Source organism: Mustela nigripes, chromosome 16 (genome assembly GCF_022355385.1).
Source record: "Mustela nigripes isolate SB6536 chromosome 16, MUSNIG.SB6536, whole genome shotgun sequence".
Taxonomy (NCBI): Eukaryota; Metazoa; Chordata; class Mammalia; order Carnivora; family Mustelidae; genus Mustela; species Mustela nigripes.
In genome coordinates, this window is record NC_081572.1 from 36,734,698 (window position 1) to 36,747,678 (window position 12,981).

General features: G+C 45.3%; 1 long non-coding RNA gene across 1 annotated transcript in view; it reads right to left on the reverse strand.

The window, feature by feature from the left end:
* Window positions 1–1,796: 1,796 nt before the first annotated feature.
* Window positions 1,797–12,981, reverse strand: part of LOC132003616 (uncharacterized) — an 18,261-nt gene continuing 7,076 nt past the window's right edge. Inside the window, exon 3 of the long non-coding RNA XR_009400251.1 lies at window positions 1,797–1,883. This is a non-coding gene — a long non-coding RNA (uncharacterized LOC132003616). The remainder of the gene's footprint in view (window positions 1,884–12,981) is intronic.

Below are 12,981 nucleotides of genomic sequence, written 5' to 3' on the forward strand. Positions count from 1 at the left end.
GGGGGCATTTAAACCTCGGGGACATTGCAAGCCCCTGTCAGGGGAGATGGGACTATTGTCGCAACCCAACTTTACAGGTCCCTCTTCATCTCTCAGTTTCCGGAGGGATCCAAGACCCATAGCCAGTATTTTAGGGACTGTCTAATCAACTCGGCAGAGAGAGGTTGCATAATCAATCCAGGTCTTTCAAGCTCTTAGTTTCCCAAATGTTAATCAAGTTCCTGTAACAAGTCACTAACCAAGTGTTAGGAAACCTTCCAGTGTCTGTTCCTAAGGCCCTAATACTCTCAGCACTTCCCATGTTGGGAGAGTAGCAAGTACATTGGTTGACTGCAATGAAATTGCCAGACAATACCCATCCTAATTTTTATTTTTGGAGGTAGTGTAGTATAAGAAAAAAGAGAGGGTTGTGGAGCCACTCAGATCTGGATCTAAAAGCAGGCTCTACCACATCGTAGTAATAATCGACCACATCCTTAGCAATTCATCTCGGAGGTTTCTTCCTCACAGATGAGAGGCTCAGATTGTTCCACTCATGGGGCTATTTTTTTTTTAAAAGATTTTATCTATTTATTTGACAGAGAGAGGTCACAAGTAGTCAGAGAGGCTGGCAGACAGAAAGAGGAGGAAGCAGGTTCCCTGCCTAGCAGACAGCCTGATGCGGGGCTCGATCCCAGGACCCTGAGATCATGACCTGAGCTGAAAGCAGAGGCTTAACCCAATGAGCCACCCAGGCACCCCTAATGGGGCTATTTGTAAGGATTAGGAAATAACGTAGAGAAAATATCTAACACCTCATAACATAGTATATAAAAGATTTTTCTTCTCCTGTAAATGCATTCCTTAACCTCAGCTGGGTTTCAAAATCCCAAAGCTAAGAGTCCTTCTTTACAATCTCTGCGGAGCAGTAGAATGGTGAACAGGACTGCAGTGCAGCTGTTGTTACCTTGGCATGCTCCTCCAGACTACCAACGCGTCCCTGAACCACCCTACGAGCTCCCGAGATCATTTACTTTGGGGAGCGCTGGCTTCCTGCTCCTGGTACTCTGTGTGGGGCCTCGGGGGCTCCAGGGTGAGGTGATGCTCAGGCTACATGCGTGGCCTGAAGATTCTTTTGCAGACCAGCAACTGCCAGCCAGGGCGGGGTAAGGACTGGGAGTGAACAAACAGACCTGTGTGCTTCACACCAGCACAGATGCGTGTCTGGGTGTGAGACAGAAGCTAACTTGTTCACACCCATGTTCTTTCCAGCCCTTGCTGAGGAATGATGTAGTAACTTAATGATATTTCCTTTTTTGTTTTAAGACTATTTCCAGCTTGTTCAAGGTTTGCAAATACTTTTTTATTTTTAAAGATTTTATTTATTTATTTCACACACACACACACACACACACACACAGATTACAAGGAGGCAGAGAGGCAGGCAGAGAGGAGGGAGGGGCAGAAGCAGGCTCCCTACTGAGCAGAAAGCCTGATATGGGGCTCAATCCCAGGACCCTGGGATCATGACCTGAACCGAAGGCAGAGGCTTAACCCACTGAGCCACCCAGGTGCCCCAAGGTTTGCAAATACTTCTAAAGCAAGATCTTATTTATCTGTCTTCATAGTCTTCTAGACCTGGGAGATTGAACACCTTTTCTAATTTTCACAGGGGCTAACACTGGCCCCACCTGAAGCCCTGTTCTCTCTCTCTCTGTCTCTGATGGGCCTGACGCCCATTGTCTGGGTAGAGCTGAGCCTCTAGCCGGTCTAGGACACAAAAGCAGGACTTGCTGCTCTTACCATGGTCTTGGGCTGGCGAGCGCACCTGGCTGTGCTGGCCACTGACACAGGGTTGCTCTACACGCAGTCCCAGTGTCCTCAGCACTGTTCCACACAGAGACCTGCCACCAGAAAACGAGAACTATGAAGCCTGGTAGGAGAGCAGGGGAGGGCTCTGAGGGGACTAAACTTTTGTTCAGTTCAAAATATACAGATATCTACATAGTTTGTACTATTATAAAAGTAATACATTTTCATTTTAAAAAAAGGTTTTATTTATTTATTTATTTATCGAGAGAGAGAGAGCACAAGCAAGGGGAGCAGGAGTCAGGAGAAGCAGTATCCCCTCTGAGCAAGGAGCCTGATGTGGGACTTGATCCCAGGACCCTGAATCATGACCTGAGATGAACACAGACGCTTAACCAACTAAACTACCCAGGCGTCCCTACACTTTCATTTTTAAAAGGCAAAAACCACTCAACTATATAAAGAAAAGGTCAGTTTCCCTTCCCCCCAACCCATCAAGCCTACTTCCCGGGAGGTATCTACTGTTTCCTGTGGCTCCTTCCAGGATTTTCTCTGTGTTTTTATAAATATAAACACAAGCCCATCAATAACATACATATACACACACATAAAATGTCAGTAAACATTTGTTTACTAAATTACAAATATGTAGAGTGAGAATACACTTTTTTTTTTTGGTGTTGAAGGATGTCTTCATTAGGCATTTACAATATACATCAAAAGCTTTCAAATGTACAATTGGTCATGTCACTTTTAAGAATTTATCCTAAAGAAATATGATTTCAGGGCACCTGGGTGGCTCAGTCAGTTAAGCATCTGTCTTTGGCTCAGGTCATGATTCTGGGGTCCTGGAATGGAACCCAGAGTCAGGATCCCTGCTCAGCGGGGTGTCTGCTTCTCTCTCTACCTTTTCCCCTGTTCATGTTCTCTACCTCACTCTCTCTCAAATAAACAAATAAGCAATCTTTAAAAAAAGAAATATGATTTTATTCAAGGATATTTATCTCGTACCTGTTACTGAACATCAACCCCCAATGACAGATTTTCTAAGTATAACAGGACAAGGTATGGAAAATATGGCATATCTATATATTAGAAAACAATAAAACCTTATTAAATCATGTGGTAGAACTGTGTTTACTGATTAGGGCTGATATATGACATCACATTTGTAAAAATCGTATACACAAGCTCATTTTCTAAATTTTTGTTGGTTTGTATGTTTATCTCTATTACTATAAGATCTTTAAGGACACAGACCTCTCCTTAATTGTTCTTCCAGCACTTAGCACATAAGAGGCGTGCAGTAACCATAAAATAAATCTCTATCCATTGTGAAATCTGCAAAAGTGTGTGTGTGTGCATGCACATGTGAATTATGGAAACATTTATTTACATGTTAACGTGGTTATCGGGTGATGGGTTGATGGACAATTTCTCTTTTTTTTTTTAGTAGCATTTCTGTATGACCATGCATTACTTGGATAATAAAGTAAGAAAAGAAGTTCCTGTGCTCAGAAAGTAGAGACACATGGGGCCATGTCATGCTTTTCCCTCAGGAATGACAAGCCTGAAAGCAGAGACCATAGATATTAACCACCCAAGGAAGAGATCTGTGGACAGAGCTAAGTAAGTGTCCCTGGGTTCTGTGGGATTTGGGGATCTGGGTGGGGTTGGGGGCTTTTACCTGGTTCCTGGGCTGGGGAGCAGATTTGATGATACCCTCTCCTGATAGATTGTCCTCCATCCCTCACAGTTTTGGTCACCTTAGCAGAGAACCACACAGACTCCTGACATTAGAAAAGACTCAGTGTGTGCAAAGAATGCTCAGGTGGGGGTATGTGGAAGCAGGTCTGCTTCTATGTGGTATATAGTACATAATGGAATAGGATGTGAAACAGGACATAATGTGAAAATAAGTCTAAAGCGGTATATTTTTAAAAGAAATTGAAATAATATTTACCCAACCATGAGGGTGATTATCTCAAGACGATTCAACTATAGACAGATGTATCCCTTTCGGTTTAGTTCTCTGACATTATAGCTTTTGCAAGAAAAGTGTAACTTCAATAAAGAAAAAAAAAGCCAAATTTAAAACTGGAGAAAATTTAGAGAAATAAGCTTCAGGTTTTTGGCCAATGCTGTTGATCAGCAGGAGAACAGAAGATGGATTCCATGCTCACCAAGCCTTTCCTGTGCATGCCAGTTGTGCAACAACAGAGGTGTGCGGGGGGGGGGGGGCATAGAATTCCGACACGAGGACATAGGAGTTCAGAGAACATAACTGACTTGCCCACAGTCAGGACTTATGAGCAGTGGTGCTGGGGTTGGAACCCAGGTGGCCCTGGGCTTCAAGTCCATTTTGACTAGAGACCTTCTCTGTGATTCCCCAGCTCACACATGCCCATGTGGAGTCAGGTATGCCCTCAGATTGGTTCTGCCATGGCTGTATATGTCTGAGGGGCCAATGTGACTTTTGGGAGGCACAATGAGCTTTTTTTCCAGGGAGGGGGAAGAGTGAGCCTTCAGGACAGGAATTCATAAACACTTGAGGGATCATGCCATTCCCAACCTCCCAGGCATCCGTTGCCTTCATGATTCCCACCGCTGTACCTACAAAGGTGGCGTCCTCCCTCCTGGGTGTGCAGCGTGGCATTCTCCACGGTGTGGTTCCCAGATAGGGCCCCTCTAGCCAGGGAAATGGTGCTACCGCTCAGTCTCCTGAGCCCCGGTGCCTCCTGAGATCTCTTGTGGTTTGTGACTTTGTCCCAGATGCATTGGCCACAGCCAACGTCGGCGTTTTCCAGGGGCTGAAGTCCAACATATGGCAGACTCCATTGCTGTCTCTTCCATTCCTCGGGGTCAGTGGGAAAACGTACCACATCCTTAGAATGGCAGTGGAGTACAAGGCTAATCTGAGCAGAAGTCACCTTGTATCACCCATGCTGTAAAACCAAGCGCCGTGGCAAAGCTATTAAAGTTACCAGGTCAGATTAGATCCCTCTGGCAGCTTAGCCATAGCCGAAACCCCTTCCCTGGCAGCGAGGCCAGTCATGTGCTTCGGGGCTCAAGTGACCATTGAAACCAGGATCCTTTGGGTTCAAAGCAACGTCTCCTTCTGTTTAAGTGACTTGGCTGACTTTGCTGTTTTTACTTCTAGTCACATATCAGGATCCAGACCTTACTTATTAACAGCTTACGGATTAGGAAACCATATTGAACAGGAAAGGAAATCCTGCAGAGAGGGCAAAGGTTTGGTCTGGGACACTGATTGATGGCAAAGTTGGGGGGACGGGGAGGGTGTAGCTTGTCCAGGGACTTCTCAAAACGCTCTGACGCAGCTGTGCAGAGAATTGTACAGAAAAGTGGCTAGGGAAATAGGAGTAGGGTGCCCCCCAAAGAGCGAGTCAAACTAAAGAGAATGTGCAATCAAAGCCTTTCTAGCGGGGCTGGGAGTGGGGCCACCCTGCTTTGCACCCCAGTGGTGAAGCTCCAGAGGGAAGTTGCGTTAAACGCCTTTCGCCTGCAGGGGGAGCCAACACCCGTGACTGTCCATCCGCGGTGACACCGGCATCCTGGCTTTGGGAAACCGGGCTAACATGGGTGCAAGCTTGCCCCGGGTGAGCCTGGCTGTAAAAGCCTGAGGGTGGAGGGGAGGAATGTCGGAAAGCGGTCAGGCCCGACCGGAGGGGAGGAAAGGCTCTAGGTTTCCCGCTCCAGGCTCATGGCTAGCAGATGGTTTAACCCTGCATAACATAATCTCTGGTCTGCAAGAACTTGCCGCGAAGGAGCTCCTCTCCTCCTGTACCATCTCCCAGGAGAAAGAAATCATCTCTGCCACGATTCTGTCAGCTGAGCCAGCGGACAGACTGGCCTCCCAAAGTGTCTGTTTCGTCTCCAGGGTAGTTTCCTTGTTTGGAATGTGGAGGTTCTTACACAAAGAAAACCCAGTAACTGAAAAGTGGGGATTGAGCCCTAGCAAACACACACCAGGTCACCTGAGAGTCCCATCTGCCCCTTTCCAGGTTTTGTTTCATTTCCTTCTTCTGCACAACGTGAATTAAATTTGCCTCCTTTTGGGGAAAAAGAAGGGGAAGAGCAGGGGACCCTAAGACTCTTCCCGTTCACCCCATTCCCCCCCTCCTTGCCCCCGAGTCCTACCACAGAGTGGCCCACGCCTTGGCAGTCACGGGTTTCTTGAGCACTTATGCTTCACTAGACACTTATTCCAGACTCAGGCGTTTCATTCAATCCTCCCAAAATGCCGTCACACAGATACTACTTTCTGGGTTTCACTGATGAGGCAATGGAGGATCATAAAAACTAAATATACTTCCTCCGTGTCAGGACAATGTGTTGAAATCAAGTCGAAACCTCATGTGATGTTACCATGTTTTCTGTTGCCTCATTCTTTTCCCTATTGTTGCTTTTCCTTACAAAGGATCCGCGAGGGTCAGGGCCAAATACATTATGACGTTAGATCCTGGGATCCCCACCACACCTCTCTGAGGTGGGCGTCACCCCATTCTGCAGGTGAGGAACCTGAGGTGAAGTAACTTGGCCTGAGCCCCACGTGGGGGAGCTTCGGAGGTGGGATGGGAGGGCCCTGGAGCCCTGCGCCTCCCACTTGGTCAAGGGCAGCCCTGGGATAGATCCTGACCCTCACTGTTTTCCCAGCCACCAGCAATTCATGGGTCTCTTAAAACTGAGGAGCCACTGTTTCATGTGGGCATGAAAATAAGGAGGGCGGGGGCCTGGGTGGCTCAGTGGGTTAAGCCTCTGCCTTCGGCTCAGGTCATGATCTCAGGGTCCTGGGATCGAGTTCCGCATCCGGCTCTCTGCTCGGCAGGGAGCCTGCTTCCTCCTCTCTCTCTCTGCCTGCCTTTCTGCCTACTTGTGATCTCTCTCTGCCAAATAAATAAATAAAATCTTAAAAAAAAATTAAAAAAATCAGGAGGGCCACATTTTAGCAAGAGTTATCACTGAGACATTGCTTAGAACAGCACCAACCAACCCGACAAGCAGAAAAAACCCCACATGGAACGTCCCATAGAAGGTGACCTGTTGAGGTGATATGGGAGGTTCTAAATGGTGGCATATAATAAAGTCCATAAACTAAATGAGGAAATGTGTTCAATTAATTTATATAATTAAATATATTAAATAACCTCACAGCTGAAGGTACAACAAAACTTAAGTTACAAAAAAGTACTTACTGGATGACTTTGGGGCTAAATATAATAACAAGTATTATTAATACTATATAAATATGTATAATGCATATATGTTGTGCACATGTTCTTTTTCTGGGTAGCCAAAATGCTAGCAATATATGTGTGTGTATGTGGAGAGAGAGGTGTCCATCCGTAGTTTCTGATTTTTTTTTCTTAATAAAGATTTTATTTATTTATTTGACAGAGGGAGACACAGCTAGAGAGGGAACACAGCAGAAGGAGTGGGAGAGAGAGAAGCAGGCTTCCTGCCAAGCAGGGAGCCCAATGTGGGGCTCCATCCCAGGACCTTGGGATCGTGACCTGAGCCAAAGGCAGACGCTTAATGACTGAGTTACCCCGGCGCTCTGTTAGTTTCTGATTTTTATATAAGAAGCATTACTTGTGGGGGGAAAAGGGGAAATGAGAAAAGGTCTTTCAAAGGGGTCTTTAATAATGAGACTCTGGCACAAGACCCTGTGGTCCATTTTCCTCCTGGGAGGGCAAGAGTGGAGGGAGAAGCCCCAGGAACACCCAGGGGGGACTGTCCCGTTTCTAAGCAGCAGCCCAGTGTTGGAAGGGCCATGCAGGGCTAACCTTGGGCACACCTGATTTAGGGAATGGAGTCAGACTCCTGGTCTTCCCTGCACTGGGGGCTGGGGGAGCAGACCTGGTTACAGCCCTTCCGATGCACCGTCTTCCAGCCCTGCCATCCCACTATGTCCTGCATGGGTGCTCACAGATGCCTGCCAGGACAGATTCATCAAAAAGCTTCAGTCTCAGGACCCAGTGCTAGGAAGGGGCCAAGGCCAAGAGCGAGCAGAGCCCTTCCCAAGAGGCAGTGTCTGCAATTTGTCCTTCTAATGAATTACATAATTTATAATGCGCCTACTCCCGCAAAAAAGTCACTATTTCTATAGAATGTTGTACCTTATGGGACATTTTTGCAATGTGCGTGTGCATGACACGATGGAGATGATGTTATTCTGAGAAACCCAAATGCAAATGAGATGTCAGAATTTGTTCAAAATGTTGATCAAGTCCAATTGTGCCATTTTAACCACAATTTGAGAAAGTATTTTGGAATGTTTCAATAAAACAGTGATAAAGAGGGGCTCCTAGGTGTTTCAGTCGGTGAAGCATCTGCCTTCAGCTCAGGTCATGATCCTAGAGCCCTGGGATCGAGCCCTGCACTGGTATCCCTGCTTAGCAGATAGCTTGCTTCTCCCTCTCCCAGCTCGTGCTCTCTCTCAAATAAATAAAATCTTAAAAAAAAAAAATACAAAGCTGTTTAACAGCACCACTGGGTCAAAGGGATTCTACAACTGCCATGCAGATTGCCTATCCTTTTTCACATGTAACAGTCCTCATGGGCCAGTCTGAACATATACATCAAATGCCTTACAGCTGTGCTGGGCGGCAGGCTGAATGGAGGTTTATCAGTGGGTCTGCAAACAGAGACCACGGTAATGACAGGAGAGGGCCGTGGCTGGACAGGCATGCGATGTGAGAATGGTAGGACCCCAGACATTCTGATTTCTCGCCATCTCACGAGGGTGGTGTTTCCTCTTGATGAAAGCTGTCTTCAGAAATGGGGCATATCTGGCTCCTAAGCTCCTAGGGTTTTTTCCCCACACTACACCCTGAGTTCTTGTCATTGTGCCTGTGATCTCACTGGTTTGTCACAAGATTCCTAGGACATAGGAATTCTTAATCCCAATTTATATAAACTGAAGCTCAGGGAGCTTGAGCAATGGACACGAGACCACAGAGCTAGGAAAAGGCAGACATGATATCTGAACCAAGTCTGATTCCTAAAGAAAGATTTGCAAAGAAGCCTCTTCACTACTGCTCCAAGTCTCCATGGAGCCGGCCATCGTGTTCACCCTCGAGCCAGAACAATGTAGGCGGCCCTTGGACAGCCATCATCTAGCTCACACCGCCATGGCCTCCTCAGGATGGGGTTGTGTGTGTCCCCACAAAGGAAGGGAGGGACGCTGTGGAGGAAGTCCAGCCAGCCAACCAGAGGGGAAACCCCACTGGTTCAGGGCTTGCTTACTCCAGCTGGGCCTCTCAGAGAAAAGAAAAGAACACACCATATGCAAAGATGCTGGGTTTTCTATTCTTCAAGTTGCTGTGCCCTGAGAATATGAATGAAGAAAGTTGCAGAAGTGGGCAAATGGTAGCTCTTTAAAGGCTTTATGCAAAGAGGCAATATAGTGTTGTAAAGAGTGATCTGGTTTTTCAAGTTAAAGAGACCCTTTATTAACAGATCCCATCATCTTTCTGAGCCCCAATTGCCATCTCCATAAAATGAGAATGACACTATGACTTCAAAAAGATGTAATGAGGAATGAAGACACCCATAATTCCATCTCATCTACTCTAACTACGGCGGCCATGTATAGTTTTCTAGGTGGTGCACTCCACAATTATATCTGGTGACTGTAAATGGGATTGTAATCCATCCCCGACTTCATTCCTGAAGTGCTACCCAGGCACAGCCTCCACCCAAAGGGAGGGCTACTTTTTCCTTATTAGGATAAAGGTGTCATTTGTTTATCAAACCGAGCACCCATTGGACTCCACAGGAAGGGGCTTTTTTTCTGTCTCCCACAGAACCATCATTTGAGCTAGTTGTAGTCTCCATCCAGCCTGTCATGACTTTCTGAATTCCAACACAGGCTGTTCCCATGCAAACTTCTCACCCTCTGTAGATTTGAGGCTATGGTTTTCCTGTCTGGAACCAAGCTATCTCTTTGTACAAACTGGGGAACAATTGTTGGCATGAAAGCCTAATGAGACTCTTTATTCTGGGAGTAGGATGGACACAAACCCTGGCAAGGACAAGGGAAAGGAAAAAAGCCTTTAATTCATCCCTTTAAGAGAAGGGGCCTTTGACAACCTGGGGTTTTGGTCTTTTCTAAACCCTTGGTTGCAACTGGGATTTCAAAGTACAGCAGGACTTGAGCGGTCCAAGACCCCAACTGACTGTTAAACTCCAGTCGGTCACTAGCACCTAGGAAAGCAAGAGCTGGGACCCAGAGCCGGGGAGAGAGGTGGCAGCCCCTGCTGTTGGGGGCCAGGTTTCCAAGACTTGTACATGTCATGCAGACCCAGGCAACAAGGGAATGCATGGGGTTAGCAAGCCCTTTTGTAACCCCGATCTGGTCCATATAATGAAGAAATATTATGCTTCTCTGTTCAAATATAAGCGAGGACGGCTGTAAATAATAACACAGGCTGTCGTTTAGTGGCCTTACGGATTCCATTAGTCATGATGTTGTAGGTGTGTTGGATACTAAAAGTTCAGCAGTCTTATGAGTGTCTTAACGTTTCTGGCATTTTAAACAGGTCCTTATGTGCAATTTGGAAATATGTACCTAAAGCCTTATACATAGGCAAGGCCCTGAGCTTTTATAAAGACTCTCTATGGGCCTGAAGAGAAGAGACACAAAGTCACCACAGCCAATAAATGGCAGAGCCTAAAGCCAAAAGGATGTCTGCCTGACTCCAGACTTCTGGGTCTCTACCTCCACGTGCTGCAAATGTTCCCTACTGACCAAGAGAACCTCAGAGAAGGGGCATATGTAGCACCAACCTCTCACCTGTTTCTTGGCTACCATTTTTTTCAAGTTTTGTTTTTTTTTTTTTTTTAATTTGACAGAGAGCAGGAACGGGGAGGAGAGGGAGAAGCAGGCTCCCCACTGAGCAGGGAGTCCCACACGGGGCTCGATCCCAGGACCCTGAGATCATGACCTGAGCTGAAGGCAGATGCTCCACCGACTGAGACACCCAGGCGCCCTCTTGGCTACCATTTTTACTGAGTAGTTACACCTCCCAGGCACTGGGCTTCTTAGTAGCCCTATCTTGTTTAGTCCTTAGAACAACCCTGAGGGGTATGGATGATTATTCCCATTTTAGGATGAGTAACTTGCACAAAACCAGAGCTCTAGGAGAAGGAGGGGGCTGGGTCAGAATGGGGTCTGTGTGACTTCAAATCTCCTCACTACACTACACCATACTATAAAGCATCCAAGGTTCTATGGAGCTCGCGGCCATGTCCTCCCGTGAACCAGAATGATGATGGCAGCCCCAGGAAAAGCTGCCCTCAGTCAGAAGCCCCATGACCTTCTGTCGCAGCTCCTTAGGATGGGGCTGTATGGGTCTTGCCCTGGGGGAAGGAGAGGAGTGGATGTCGGGGGAAAGCCCAGTCTGCCAGGCAGAGATGGGAAACCCCACAGGGACAGAGACTGCTTGCTCTAGTTGGGCTTTGCAGAGAACAGGAAAAGATCTGAGCAGGAAGGAGTGGTCCATGTCTTGGCCATGAGACTGAGTCAGAGTGTGGCCAGCCACCGAGACACCAGGAAACATGCTTGTGGTCACTCTATGCAAAGATGCTGGATATTTTTTCTTATGGTTTCACTGGTTTGGAGGAAAATGCAGAACCACGTGGACAGTGTCCCCTCTTTCATTCGACAGGCAGTATCACGTGTTTTCGATGTGGAGAGACTAGCTTTGTCATTTATGAACTGCTTAATAGGAGATAAGCAGATAATCTGAGATCCAGTTTTGATACACTTGAAATGCAGATAATAAGATTTCCTTTGGGAAAGTGTTATAAAGATTAAATGGAAAAATGTGAGATTTACAGATATTTCTACCTCGTCAGCTCCAGCCAGTACTGCCGTCTGTGATTGGGTAGGTCACACATTGGACAGTGACAGCTGGCAGATGGCACCAAGGGGGCTGATGCCATCCCAGGCTTTGCTCCTGAGCCAGGCACCCAGACTCTGCCCTGCCTGAGGGGCGGAAGGATACCAACTGTGAATGCAAGTGGGGACACTCGGAGCTATGATTGCCCCCTGGTGTCACTGTTAGAGAGAAATCATAGCAAGGTGAACAAAAGGACAAAGAATTTGGTTCATTCCTCAGTTTCCTCATCTGTAAAATGGAGGAGAGATGAATACTTACATCTCTCACACCTAAACCTCTCAAACAAAATCATATATTAAAAAGACCTGCCATGGAGAGGTTGTCAAACATGCATGTTTTCACTCTTTCCCCACTCTGGGGGGTGCGAACCCATTGCAAAGGATTACTGAAACATTCCCTACAAACAAGTAAATATTTCACGAACATAACTGAAACTTTCAAAATTGCATTTGATTTAAAATCACAAATTTCCATAAAAGGATTCTTGCCAAGTAGAGAAAATTAAAAATATATCCAGCATTTTGAAGTTTACTGAAGTTTTTGAGAAAGATAATGCATCCTCACAAAATCAAATTAGCAATTTATCTTTGACTTAAAAAAAAATGTATGCCCTTTGAACCAGCAACAATACTTCAGGAATGTTTCCTAAAGAAATAGTCACATACACACAGGAAGGTTCAGTTCCAGAGGAATCCTTTGATAGCAAAATATAAGCCTACAAGTCCATTGGTCAAGAATTAGTAAGCAAAAATGTGCTGTATTCACAATGAAAATGCTTTGAAGCCTTTGGGGGAAAGAGTTGTGGAAATATTTCCACAGCCATGTGAAAGAGTTCACTACATATTACTGGGCATAAAAGCAACAACAAAAAAAGGAAGTTTAAAAATGTGGAGTGTGATGTCATGATCATTGGGCACCACACCCCTTGGGGGTATGTGTGTGTATACACACACACACACACACACACACATATATATACAAACACATATATATATATACACACACAAACACATATAAAATTTGTTATTATTTTTGTATATTTTAAAATTTTATATATTATAATATATGTACTTTATATATAATACATATAATATATTAGAATATATATTATATTTTATATTTTATATATTTATACATAATATAAAATATAAACATAATATATATATTATTTATATATAAACACATATATTTATATCTATTTCTATATATTTTATAAATATATAATAGATATGTCTATTATAATAGACATATCTATTATATATTTATA